At 46.0% G+C, this 13,070-nt stretch overlaps 1 protein-coding gene across 8 annotated transcripts in view; it reads left to right on the top strand.

Annotated features, from left to right (window-relative positions):
- SLC45A1 (solute carrier family 45 member 1) overlaps positions 1 to 13,070 on the top strand; it is a 78,538-nt gene that overhangs the window by 962 nt on the left and 64,506 nt on the right. For 2 of the 8 annotated variants that reach the window (XM_075027042.1, XM_075027035.1), the window contains exon 1: positions 164 to 295. The exons of 5 other annotated variants lie outside the window; for them this stretch is intronic. The gene's annotated coding sequence lies outside the window, so the exon portion shown is untranslated. Of the gene's footprint in view, positions 1 to 163; positions 296 to 9,817; positions 9,917 to 13,070 lie in introns of those variants that run through there. One more of the 8 variants, XM_075027036.1, reaches the window with a different exon arrangement.

Below are 13,070 nucleotides of genomic sequence, written 5' to 3'. Positions count from 1 at the left end.
GCCGGGCACGGGCGGGGAGCGGGGCGGGCTGCAGCGGGTCCCGGCGGGGGCCTGGGCGCCGGCAGCGCTGTCCGCTCCTCTGGGCCCGTCTGCGGGAACGGCCGCCGGTGCGCCCTCCGGGCAGCGCTGCCGGCGCGGCGCCGCCCCCCGCCTCGGCGCCCCCCCCCCCACCCCCCCCCCGCCCGGGCCTGCGGGGAACGGCCGCCTCCGGGCTGAACGAGAGGCGCGTTCGCCGAGCGGGCTCCGTGCGGGGGTAACCGGGGCGCGGGGCCGGTGGCTTGGCCCGGCGGCGCGGGTGAGGGACTTGCTGGGGACAGCGGCGCGGCGGGAATCTCGCGCTCGGTCCCCTCAGAGCGCCGCGCTCCCGCCGGTGGCGCGGGAAGCCGCGGGCGCCCAGCCGAGGCTGTGAGGTAGCGCTGGTGAAACCCTGCCGGCGCCCGGTTTTCGCCGCCGCGGCGGCTGGCCTCACCGAGCAGACGCCCGGTTCGCCCGCGCTCGGCGTCCTTTCCTTCCCCGGTCATCTGCTTGGCTTTCCCTGGCCGGTGCACCGATCCTTCAGGGGAACTTCCCGCCGCCCCCCCCCCCTCCGTGTCCTTCCGTCTGTCTCCGGGTCCCCGTTCCCCGGGGGATGGCGGCGGTTACTCGTTCCGCTGCCCACCCACACCACACCACCACTACCCCCCCCCGCCGTGCACCGTTCCCGACGCTGCCAGGGCCGGTCGCCCCGCTCAGCGCCCGCCCGCCGTTCTCCCGCTCTGCGAGGGGACCTGCGCGCCCCGCCGCACCGGCCGGGCTGCGGGCGGGAGGCGGGAAGCCCCTTGCCTCGCCCGGCTCGGCAGCCGTTCCCCGGGGACCGCTTCCCCCGCCACCCGCGCGGGGCCGGCGGAGGCGTCCCGCCGCCACCAGGGAGCGCCCGCTCTCCCGCCCCGAACCGGCTGCCCGCAGCGGGCGGGCGGCCCCGGGGCCGCCGGGCTCCCGCGTTGCCCGTCCCGGTCGGCCGGCGAGGAACGTGGAGGCTTCGGCTCCGCGCTCATCTCCCTGCCGGTGCGTGGTGCAGCTCCTTCTGCGGCGAGGTGGAGCTAGTCCTCGCCCCACGCGCTTGGTGTCTGCGTGTTCCGCAGTCGTAGGGAACTCTTGTCCTTCGAAGGAAAAAGCCACCAAGGCCTGCCTCCACCGTTGCAGGGATTGCTACTGTGAATGTCTGTTTTCCTGAACTTTGCATTGACGTGAATCCATTTGCACATATAGTGATTTACTGGGCGTCTTGAGCAATCGCACGTGGGTTATCACAGACTTGACAGTGTATTTTCTGTCAAGACTTAGCATTTGTGATGGTAAAACACACTGGTTAGAGCAGCAGGGTTCTCGGTGAAAGCTGCTATGTAAAGACTTTAGTGAGCATTTGCAGGCGATGTTGTTCGTTACAGCATAAACGATGTGAACCTTGGTTTTGATCAGTTTTGCTGCACAGTGCGCTTACTTCTTTGTTGGACAAAGGAATGTCAGTGTGGGACGCTCAGACTCCCAGCTCTGAGAATTGCTAACAACAGGATTAACAGCAGGTGTCTGCTATACTTTTTGAGCTGGAATAGTTATTCATATCGCTAAGAAGGAAGAATGCTTGATTTCATTCCGTGATGCGGTGCGTGTCTGCAGTTGACTTCTGCTTTCTCTTTTGGGGTTTCTATTGATCTCTGGTGACAGTCCCCCATCTGCCCTTGTTCTCGGGGACAGTAAGCTCTCTTACTGCATATTTGTATCATTAGAACTGTTATATTGCTGTACAAATGAAGGTGATGTGAGAAGAAAGGGGAGGGATATAAACTAGGAGAGATCTTTGGTGGGTTTCTTTTTCTGTGGATGTGAGAAGTGATGAAAAGCTGCTCTAAAGTTGGCTAGACGTGTTATGCAGAAGAGAGAAAGTGAAAAGAACATAAGGGGGGGTGAAAATCATCAAAAGAAAGGAGGAGATCGGACAAGTGAGATTTTGTGGTTTTGATGAATTACGGCACACGGTGTTAACAGTGAGACTGTGCTATGTTGTATTCTGGATGCATGCTTAGAGGGGTTAGCAACTAGCGATGATAGCTTGTGCTGAACTGTACATGCTCAAAGACTTCTTCCAAATGCTTTGCTGCACTTCTCTTGCTCTGGACATGAAGACTGCAACTAGTTGTTTCTGTGGATAAACTGCATCTGCAACATGAGTTCTTTTAAGTTTAAATTGTCCTGGTTACATGTATGTGTGGAGGAGAAAGTTGTCTCTTCTTTTTTTTTTAATTCTAGTATGTCGATATACATACTCACTGATGGTGCAAATAGGCCTAAATGTTATTATGAATGGATACAAAGGACAAACTTTTTTTTTTTATTTAAATACATTTCAGAGTGTTGACATGACTTCAGTAGGACAAACTCCTGCAGTGCCTCCATGGTGGAACATGAGGAATAATAGATGTTTGGCTTTTCAACTGGTTTGTGCCTGAGAATCTTTGGTCCAGGAAAAGGTCATTCTGGCTTTCCCTGGAGATGTTACCCTATGGCCTCTGTACTTCCCTCAGCAGGCCTGGTTTTTCTCTGTTAGATAATTTAGGAGTTAGTTCATGGGCATGTAATGGTATGGAATTTTTGTCTCTTACTGTTAAATGACTTTACCTATGGCCTTTGCTCACTAAAACCCCACTGCCTTGAGTTTCTGATTGTTCTACTGAATAAAAATGTTTAGTAATGGTGTCACTTGTAGTAGTTTCTGTGCTGACCTCTGCACAGAGGAAATTGAGTTCTGTACCAACGGTTACATTCTCCTTTCTCTCCCTTCTTTGCAATATGAAGATACTTCAGGATTCTTAAACCACCTCACAGTTCTGTAGGCATGTGTAAACCACTCTTTGCAATTTGCTAGTTGCCCTAAAGATTAACTCCTAAGTAATCTTGGACATCCTGGTTGGTTAATATTAGTTAATGACAAGTATGCTAAAAAAGCAGCTCAGGTAGTATTGCAAGATGCTTTAAATCTCTTTTGTACCCTGTTTTGGAGAAGGATAGCAGACTTGTCTGTATTTAGTAAATGCAATGTCTGAATTCTGTGAAAACAGAATATCATGGACTTCCATTCATGATATTCCCTTTCATACAAGCATTCCCTTTGCAAAGGGATCCCTGTGATACTGGATGTCCTTTGATCAGAGTTGTCCTATTTCTAGCTTGCTTTGCAGCATACACCTTTTCAATGATCTCAATTCCCTTGATATTTCCCATTTTCAACACTTAAAATTTTCGGTTGCTATTTCTGCTTGTTTTGAGAGGAGAAAGGCATAAATGTAAGCAGCAGCTGGAGAAGCGACACGCGAAATCTCTTTAGGAAGCTAGAAAATGATTAAAGTAAGGTTTCATGTGGAAAGACTAACATGGGAAGTAATAGGTATGTATTTTTAATACAGAATGTGAGATAGAGCTCTTGTATGGTCATTCTGTAGATTGTCGCGATTTTTTTTGGTGAGCCAACTTCTATAAACAATAACTTTGTTTTACAGTAGCTGCTGCTGTCTTATTGCTTAATCCTACTTATTTGTGGCAGCTGCTCTTGAGCAGGAAGCTTGGGGTTTTATTCCGTGTTTTCTGGTAAGTGTGCCTCCGGTCTGGTTGCCTGAGAGGGAATGAGTAGCTTAGACACTCTTCTTTTCTGCCTTGTTAATGACTAGAAAAGGTAATTGCGGTAGGTCATCAGAGAGGAAAATCTTTTCCGAAGAGAGGTAAACAAAGCGTAAGTTGGATGCTGTAGTGCTAGTTTTTGCATGACTAGTTATGTGAATGAAAGTGGTGTAGATACACTTCTACAGCACCTCCAGAGGTGCTTCTGCAGAGCTGGGACCATCTGTCACTGTAGTTATTTCAGATGTAGCCTTTATGAACCCTTTAGTTAAAGGGGTTGCTTGGGAGAAGCAACCCTAGCAAAAAGCAATGCAGAAGGTGGTCTATGAATAAATCTTTCCATTGTGAGAAGTCCTGAATTCTGTCATTATTCAGTAGATCAAAATTCAACACATTGGCCTTGGCTTGGGTACTAACTTCCAAAATGAATGCGTTGTCATGTCCCTCTTACCTCTTTCTTAAAAATCACAGCCTTTACCTCAAGCAGAATCAAGATGTGCACAGCAGAAGTTAAAATGTGTGCGATCGTTGTGTAGTTTCATTTCATAGGTCTTATTCAGGTCCTTATCTTCTGTTCTGTGGTAGTCTGACAGAGTGGATCTACATATGAATATTGAGGTTAAGGAGTTTGTGTGGTACTCTTACTCTAGTGATGCATGCATTATGATGACGTAAACAAAGTACGCAGATAATAAAATTCTTAGTTGCCTAAGTTTTGAACATCTATCGCCCTGAAGTGAGGGAAATCAATCTGAGCATCTGTTAATTCGAGGGAAAAAACAATGCGTATGGGATGCATCAGAATTGCTGTAGTCCCACTGAACTGATAGCATGTCAGAGACTGTGGTACAGCGGTGGTAAACTCATGTGCCGGTACACGAGTGGAGAAATCATTGCCCAACTTACAAGCAGTTAATACTTCATACTTCTTCTATTCTTACTGTACGGGGGATGTTGTACAGTGCACCGTGGTACTTATTGTGGGATAGAGAAAGATGTGTAGGTGTGCAAGGAAGGGGCAGAGACAATGAGTTTGAGTGTAAGGCATATCCAAGATTAGCAGTGCAGACTCTGGCATTGCAAGGGTAACGATAGACTGCTGTGCAGACCTGATGCTGAAATTCAGCCTTGGACAGAGGCCATTACTCAGGCTTTGTGCAAATTCACCCTATCCAAGACTTTAAAGCAATTGGATAACTCTAAATTGCCTCTTAAGTCATCTGTAGAAACTGACACAGATAGCAAATCTTTTATGCTTCAGGCACATGGAAGTGGTTTGTGATGCAAACATACTATCTAAAGTGGAAGTACAGCATGGCTTTTGTGAGCTCTCCTCTGTGTACCTTGATTACATCTCTGTCTGAATGCTGCAAATGCCAGTTTTACATCGCTTCAAAACCTAGGCACAGGGAGCCTGATGAAAGCAAAAATCTATTAAGGCTGTAGAGAAAGTGCCTTGTATCAGACTGCTGAGAATTGGGAGAGGAGGTTTCCTGCTGCCCTAAACATCTCTTGTTCCCTTTTTGCCCATGCTAGGGCAATATTGGGTTAGGTGGACCTTGGGATTTGAGGCAGTATAGCTGCTGTTAGGATACATCAGACTCTTCCATCGTTTCCTGCCTACGTAACAGGGTACACAATGATTTAATTCTGCTTACAAGATTCAGCTTAGGTCCTTGTCTCTCCAGATGTGTCCTGAATCCTTCTAGGAAAGGACTGCACTGTTCTTTGAGTTTGGAGACAGCAGAGAAGGGAACAGGATTAGGAGAGCGCTACAAAACTTTTTCAGTGTAAGGATTCATCGCTGCTGTGAATGAGGAACCTGTGCTTACTTCACTGGTCAGATTTGTATGAATGCAGTTACACCAGGCAGGTATAGGGCAGAATGAGTGTGTTGCATTTCCAGTTTAGCCAGAAGACCCACAGAAGGGAGGAAACTCACGGGTCAGTAAAGGAGGGCTAAATTAGAGGTTAGCATATTCAAGTGTCTAGACAGCAAATACAGACATACTGCAAAAGTCAGTCTGTCAGGGAGTGGAGAGTCTAGATTAAAAAGCCATTTCAAAGGCATGTTGCCTGGATGGGGTAATCATGTGCTCAGACTTTTTCAGTACATAAGCATAAGCTGAGTGAGGGAAGAGATCAAAAAAGGACACAAAGATTGACACAGATTCTGTAGCAGCTTAGACTGGAATGGAACTTGAGAAATTAAAAATAGCTGGTTGTTCACACTTGTGTTTCCCAGAAATGGCCACAGCCACATCTGTTTTTTACCATCCGTTCTGTAATGTTTGAATGCCTCGCAGAAATGTTACATCCATCCTGCTGCTGTAGGGACATTGTTATACAGTCCTCCTGGGCTGAGTTCATTCTTGCTCTCAGGCGTGTAAACTGGTCATCAGGAAGCTGAGCTCTAGTCTGGTGAAATAGCCCGAGCTCACTTAATCCGTTAGATTGGATGCTTTTAGGGCAGTGTTGAGAGACGTTCCGCTGCAGGATGCTGGGCGGATCAGCAGAAACAGAGGAGCTGACTCAAATCCCAGTCTAACTGCCCTGCCGTGTCCCATCTCCTTCCTTACGGAGCCAGAGGGCTTGCTGTCAGCTGACTGGCTCAGCTGTGTTTTTGTGCCCTTTAGGCACAGTGTTTCACACAAGTGTAGTGTTATGCATAAAGGCAGTTTGGGGGAGGTTCCTGGAATTTACCCACATGCAGTGTTAGGGTCTGCAGCACTGCAGAAGTTCCTTTTCATCCTTCCCAAGAACATGTTGTATTCTGTTACTGTTGTCTATTATGCTATTTCTTTTTCAATGTGCTTTTTCTGCCATGGTCATCTCGCTACATAGATAGAAGTCGTCTTTGTGGCAAAGCTAAACGGCCCAAGAATGATAGGATGCATTCACGCAGTATTTTGCAGGTAGGGGCGTCTGCGGTGGCTGTTCTTCAAAACAGCTAGAAGCTATATGAATAGCGGCATAGTGCTCAGCTTGAGCTGTTATACCCTAGCTCGTATGTTGGCTTTGATAAACAGGCAAAGCAAGCTTGCATCTGAAAACTGCAGAACACTCTGTGTATGTGTAGCGTTTCTTATCCCTGCTGGGGAAGGATTTACGTCTCTTTGCTGCAAGAGATCTCAGCTGGTTTGCCCAATGCAAGGAGCGTATCTGATGCAGGGGCCTCTGAACTGGTCCTTGCACATGGTAAAGTTTCTTAATTACTCTATCACACAGACACCAAGGTAAGGGACATAAATTAGATCAGGTAGGCTGTCTGTGGAAGGAGCCAGTCCCGAGTGATCTGGTGCACTGCAGCACATGCTGCTGAGGCCCTACGTCCACTGAGTCAATCTCCAGACGCACCATGTTGCATTGCCCAGCGTGAGGTGTGTGGATTGCTCTGGCCAGACCTTTGTTTGTCAAGACCGAACAGGAGCTCTTGAAAAATAACTAAATATGGTCAGCACCTATATCTGTTGGGTATTTTGTATTGGCAAGCCTAGAAGTTGTCAGTCTTTTACAGTCATAATTGGGCAGTTGACTTCACAGAGATTGGAAAGAATGGTAGCAGTCAGCTCTTCGCTTTCTTTGTGCCTTTTCCTGTGGCTTGTTCTAGTCTTTTTATCTACTGAAGGCAATGCCATAGTCTGTTCTTTTGATGAAATTGATATTTAGTATCATCAATAGATGTGGCTTATGATCTCTACAAAATAAACAGTAAGCAAAACTGACAGCCTAGAAGTATAGCATACCATTAAAAACAAAACCCAGGCATGCTTGGGATGCCTTTATATGTCAGGTGGGTACTGGTGAGACCTCTGAAAGCAGGGGAAGGAGATTTCACTGATTTTACAAGATCTGAAGGTGGAATAGTGTGTGGCTTCGTTGAGCCAGGTAGGTAAGAGCAGATTGAGCAGGAAGGACAGTGAGGGTAAAGCTCCGCTGTTTCTCATTCTGAACCAGCAATTTCAGTTGAAAAGCTATATATATAGAAACGGTATTTGGAAGCACTTCTAAGTGTATCATTGTAGAAATTAATAGTTCGGTAACTTGATTCCCAAATAGTATAAAGTTAATTTTATTCATATTTGAGATTCTGCCTATATGGGGCATGTGGAAGGGGACACAACAGTCTGCCGAGCATTGGTATTTTGAGATGTGTGCTTGTATTTGCACTACTGATCCCTTGCTACAGACATCCCCAACAAAGTGAGACTGTGCTGCTGAACTTGCTTCTGGTTTTTTGTCCTGTCAAAATCTGACATGTGTTTTTAATGTCTGTTTATGAACGACATCTTTAATTCTAGAGCCTAACACTTACTTACCTGAGTGCATCTTTGTGCCTACTAATAAAACACTAATGTTCTGAGAAGCCGAGTGCTACAGGACCTAATGATTTTGCTGGAAAAAAGATTCATCAACATCTCTGAATTTCAGCTCTTACTTACATCTACACATGGAATTAAATAGCTGATATTAAATATATTTATTTAGAAGTATTTTTACATGTTGGTGTCTCTAGTGCCCTGTCTCTAGTTAAGGTTATATATATGTGATCAAAATAGCCTTTGTGAGGTTTAGAGGAAAAAAACTAATGTCATGCCTTTAAGATCACGTTGCCTCAAAACATTTCAAATTGGGTGTCTCTTAAATTGAGGCATGAGAATAGCTTTTCCCTCTTAAACGTATATGTCGTATGAATGTGTACATATATATGCATGTCTGTGTACAAGATAGGTCTTAACTGTGCTTGGGCATAGCAGCAGCATGGGCTGCAAGCATATAAGAAGGGGGGAAAGCTGGTGCCATCAGAGTAATTCTCAACAAGCTTTTTGTACAGCATTTTGCAATCCCTTTTCAGCTCCCATCTTGTCTCCCCCTTTTTTTCTATAGTGTTTCATTTACTAACTTCATTCATCAGCCTGAGGTATTTGGACAGAAAATGAGATTCCTCCTGCGCTTGCTCTCAGCGCCCACACGGTTCTTGTTTCAAGGCGCTGAGAAATATTGCAGAATGAAGTCCTGTGCTTGGTTTGTCCTTCTGAACCTTGTGGCAGTTGTTGGAATTTCCAGCTGACCCCAGTGCAAGTTGGCGGGAAAACCAAAGCTGGGGATGTATTGACTGACAGTTAGTGGAAATCCTGACAGACAGATACCTTTGCACATAATTGCATTAAAATAAGCTACTTGATTACTTACATTCTTGTGAGAGCATTTCTACATGATGTGCATTTGATATTTTATGTGTATGGGCTCTACTCTGAAGTCTGGGGAGAAAAAAAAGGATTCCAAGGAGAACCAGAATTCATTAATGCTGTAGGAATAATAATCTGCTTTTAAGAGTGAGCAACATGACCTTTCGAGGGTTTTGGTCTGCTGTTCAGTATCTTCACACATCAGATAAACATGGATTGAATTATAAAAATACAAATTAAAGGAATAACCTGATTCTGTGTGTTTCCCCACTCCTCCCCCCACCCCACTCCTCTCCCCCCCCCCCAAAACCAGAAAATTAAAAAAATACTTTGTCCTCCTTTAATATACCATATTGAAAGATATCAAGCACTTTTTCAAACTCTGAATTGAATTCCCTTCTGTGTTCAGATTTAAGAAATTTATGAGGGATAATTCATTTCTGTGATTTCTTTTTAAGTACATTGCAGAAAATTCATGGGAAATATTTCACGCTTGGTTTGAGGGGTGAATCCAAATTATGGTGGAGGTTTTTTGAGCAACTAAATAGCTTGAGGTTTTTAACACATCTTTGATTTTAACTACTTAAGTTATACGGTGTTTGTTCTGTCATAAGCATCACCTTCTAACTGTTAATCAACATGGTGTGAGTACCATAGTCAAATGTATAAACTTAGTCAGTTCGGAGGCATTTGAGCTTTACATTTTTCGTGTAGATTTGTCGTAGTGAGATGGCGCTCTTGAAAGTAGGTGTGAAGAATGAAGTACGATCGAACTGAATTTGCTGTTGAGCTCAAAATATGGGCAGGAAAAGAGTATTCCTGCTGCGTGGCTGGAAGTAGCTCTGTGGAGGGAGCAGCGGGGTGAGGTCTGGGTGGTGAGGCTGCACCCGCATGGCCTGCAGCATGGCCAAAACCCAGCATTCACGGAGTCCCGAAGTTGCTGTCGTCTTGACTGCACTCTCTTCCTTCTTCTGCAGGGTCACTGCAGGTTTGGGAGCCGGCATTTCTTTGTGGAAAAGTCTCGTCCTCCTCCCAGGATCTGCTGAGTGCGCTCAGGGCAGAGCAGCCGGTCCCCAGTGAGTCCCTACAGCCTGCTGCAGCTTGTGTGACCGATGTGCCCGGCCTGCAGCAGGCACAGACTTTGCTGGGCGGGGGCTGGGAGGTGGCAGCGATGGCGGAGGTAGCCTTGGCCTGGAAACTCCTGTTTTGTCCTGTTCCTGGATTGCTACTTGTTTTGTTCTCCCTCCGCCGCCTGTGCTTCCTCCTTTGCCGTTCCTACGTGCTCGTGAACACAAGAAGAATAATTTTCTCTGTAATTTAGCAACTCGGAATCTTATCCCAGATAAACTTTAACATTTCCAGGAAGTCGTAGGTACTTCTCTTTAAAACATAATGAGTCTGTCTTTGTTTTCTCCTTCTCTAATTGGCACTTTCCATTCTAATAAACCAACACCCACAAACTATGCAGCCACATGATCTCTTCAGTTAATACAAATCGTCATTTCCAGTCCAATAGACTCAGTTAATTGTGCAAACCTGCAACACACCCATAAAGTGGCTATCTAGTTTGTTATGCAACGATGAATCATGAAGGAAATGTGGAGTGTAATTAAATACAGTGATGCAAAGATAGTAGTCTGAAGCCAAAATCAAAGTATAAGTGATAATCATCTGTATTAAATGTTTGTTTCTGCATGTTGTTTTCAAAAATTACTTAAATGATAAGTTATCTGGCTGTTGCACACATGCCTGGCATATGTTTTGACAAGTTAAAAAATGACCTGCAAACCTGTAAATAAGCTGAACCAAGTCTGCTATCAAAATAGTCTTTTGGGGAAGGAAAGGTATGTGACTCAATCTCAGACTTGGCACGCTGGTGCTTTCTAATTCTGGTGTGATGTCCCAAGTTTTCTGGTCTTCCTGGAAGCAGTAGTTTCAAAGTAAAGCCTGCATGAAGTTTCTGCTGTGAAATGATTTCTAGTAATACAGGCCTTATCTCCAAGTTACTTTAGTATCCACTCACTCTAGCAGGGAAAGATGCTGTCTGTGTATTGATGGAGAACTTTGGGCTTACGCAGAGGACAGGTTTTCTGGTGATGGGTTACTGATTTCTCTTAAATCCTCTTTGAAAATAAGCTTTACATACAGAAATGCACACATGCGGAGGGATGGTTGCACAGTATTCTGCAAATATGTTATTTTTGCCCTTTCCCAGGCTGTTCACTGTATACGAGAGTTTTTGTCTACTTATTTGCTTGTCTTCCACACACAAACACTGGTGATAACCTCTGGCACATTCGTGGTGAACGTGTTAAGAATTGTTTTCCTTGGCTGTCAGATAGTATTGTATTCCAGTGCAGCAGCTGACAGCAGTTCAGCAGCATTGTCTCCTGAAGTCAGCTGGCTGGCTCCCAAAAGACAGCCCATATTTCAAGGGAAAAGAAAGATTATCCAGAAGTATGTGTAATGAAAGTAACATCCGTTCAGGATCTCGTGTGTGTGTGCAAATATTGAGACAGTGCACAAACTCAAGTTCTGAATTTGAATCTTCTGTTTGGCTGTGGATCCAACTAAAGCCGACAGATTTGTGTGTGGGAATAAAAATAACACAAGAAATGTGCTAGTGGGTCAGACCAACAGTTCATCTAGGCCAGTAGTCAGACTCCTGTGGGAGCAATAGGAAAGGCTACTTTGGGGAAGGCTTGCAAGCCTAGACAGTTTTGTGGTCCACTCCTCCTGTACTCCCCCAGAAGCCACAGCTGTTGGAACGGGGCTCCATCCCTGCCTGGTCCTGTATTTTCTGGTTACAGATCAGTTTTCCATGCATTTATCTGGTCTGATTTTGAACCTGCTGAGTGAGCATGGATGTCTCCACAGCCACTGGTGGCAGCAGGCTCTGGGAGTCCCTGCTAAGAGTGTAAAGAAGTGTTTTCTTTTACCTGCTCTAACCCAATTTGCTGCTGGTTTCTGCAGGAGCCCCTGCTTCTAAAATTCTGGCAAATACCTACATGTGGTGAGAGCTGCACTTTCAGCTTGTTTACTGCCTTTATGGGTTTTAACCTGGATCGTAATCCCTCCAGTCTCCCGCATCCTTCTCTCCCTCCAGATGGAAATCTCAGCCCCGTCGGTCTCTCCTCACGAGCCCCTGTTCCTTTCATCCTGCATCCTTCTCTCCCTCCAGATGGAAATCTCAGCCCCGTCGGTCTCTCCTCACGAGCCCCTGTTCCTTTCATCGTTGTAGTTACCTTTCTCTCTTCATCACCCTTGGTGCAGAGACCAGAGCCACGCGTGGGATGGACGCTCTGTCTGATTGGTTGTATCCTTCTAACTTTTTGTTGTCTGTTTCTGGCAACTGCCCCAATTCGAGACGTCGGTTGCGGAGGGCTGTCGTGCATGACTTGGCGGTCTCTTTTCTGAGCTGGGTGCAGCGTTGCGTAGGCCTGGCTTACGTTGATTTTCCGTAGATGTGTGAGCTTGTGTTATCTGCGCTGAAGCTCCTCTTCTTCCTAAAGCAAGGAGAGACCATAGGAGTTACTTTCTCTGCAGTGTACAGGTAATGACTTTGAAGTGTTACCACAGTTCCCATCGGGTTGATGTACTTAAGATTGTTTTGATGTACTTACACAGTTGTGCTTTTACAGAAATTTCTCTGAGAAACGGCAACAGCCATTGCTTGTTCATGATTACTGTGTTACTGGTTGGAGGGAAGGAAGATTAATTTATTTGCTTTTTTTATTCAGCTCCTTCAAGTATTTTCAGTGTAAAAAGAGATTGCTGGTGTTAGTGGGAGCAGCCAGCTAATTAGTTTGAAGTGTAGTAGGTTAGGATGTTGTTCCATCTGCTGGGGTGGGGACTGCGCTGCTACTCGAGCGCTAAGCAGGAACACGGCTAACAGATTTCAGCAGTCAGCAAGCACGGCAGTTGTTTTCAGGCTTTTCAGTTTTCAGGCTTTTCAGTTTGCTTTCCGGATGTTTTTTCCATGAGTTGTTAGAGGGTATGCTTTATGTTTTAAGGCTCGGAGGTTCTTAAATCAGTCTATAGCATGAGTTGGTTACGGGTTCTTTTAGAACAAACACTCGGTGTAAGGGGAACAAGTGGCTTTGAGTGGCCCGCGTTCCAGTACAGTCACCAGCAAAGGTGCCCCTTCAGGGCAGGGTGAGCTCATGGTGTCTCTGAAGGGCCAATCCAGCACGCCCTGTGTCTCCGCGTCCAAGGAAGGAGGAGGAGGGC

Source organism: Buteo buteo, chromosome 5, assembly GCF_964188355.1.
Source record: "Buteo buteo chromosome 5, bButBut1.hap1.1, whole genome shotgun sequence".
NCBI lineage: Eukaryota > Metazoa > Chordata > Aves > Accipitriformes > Accipitridae > Buteo > Buteo buteo.
This window is presented reverse-complemented; position numbering and strand designations above follow the sequence as displayed.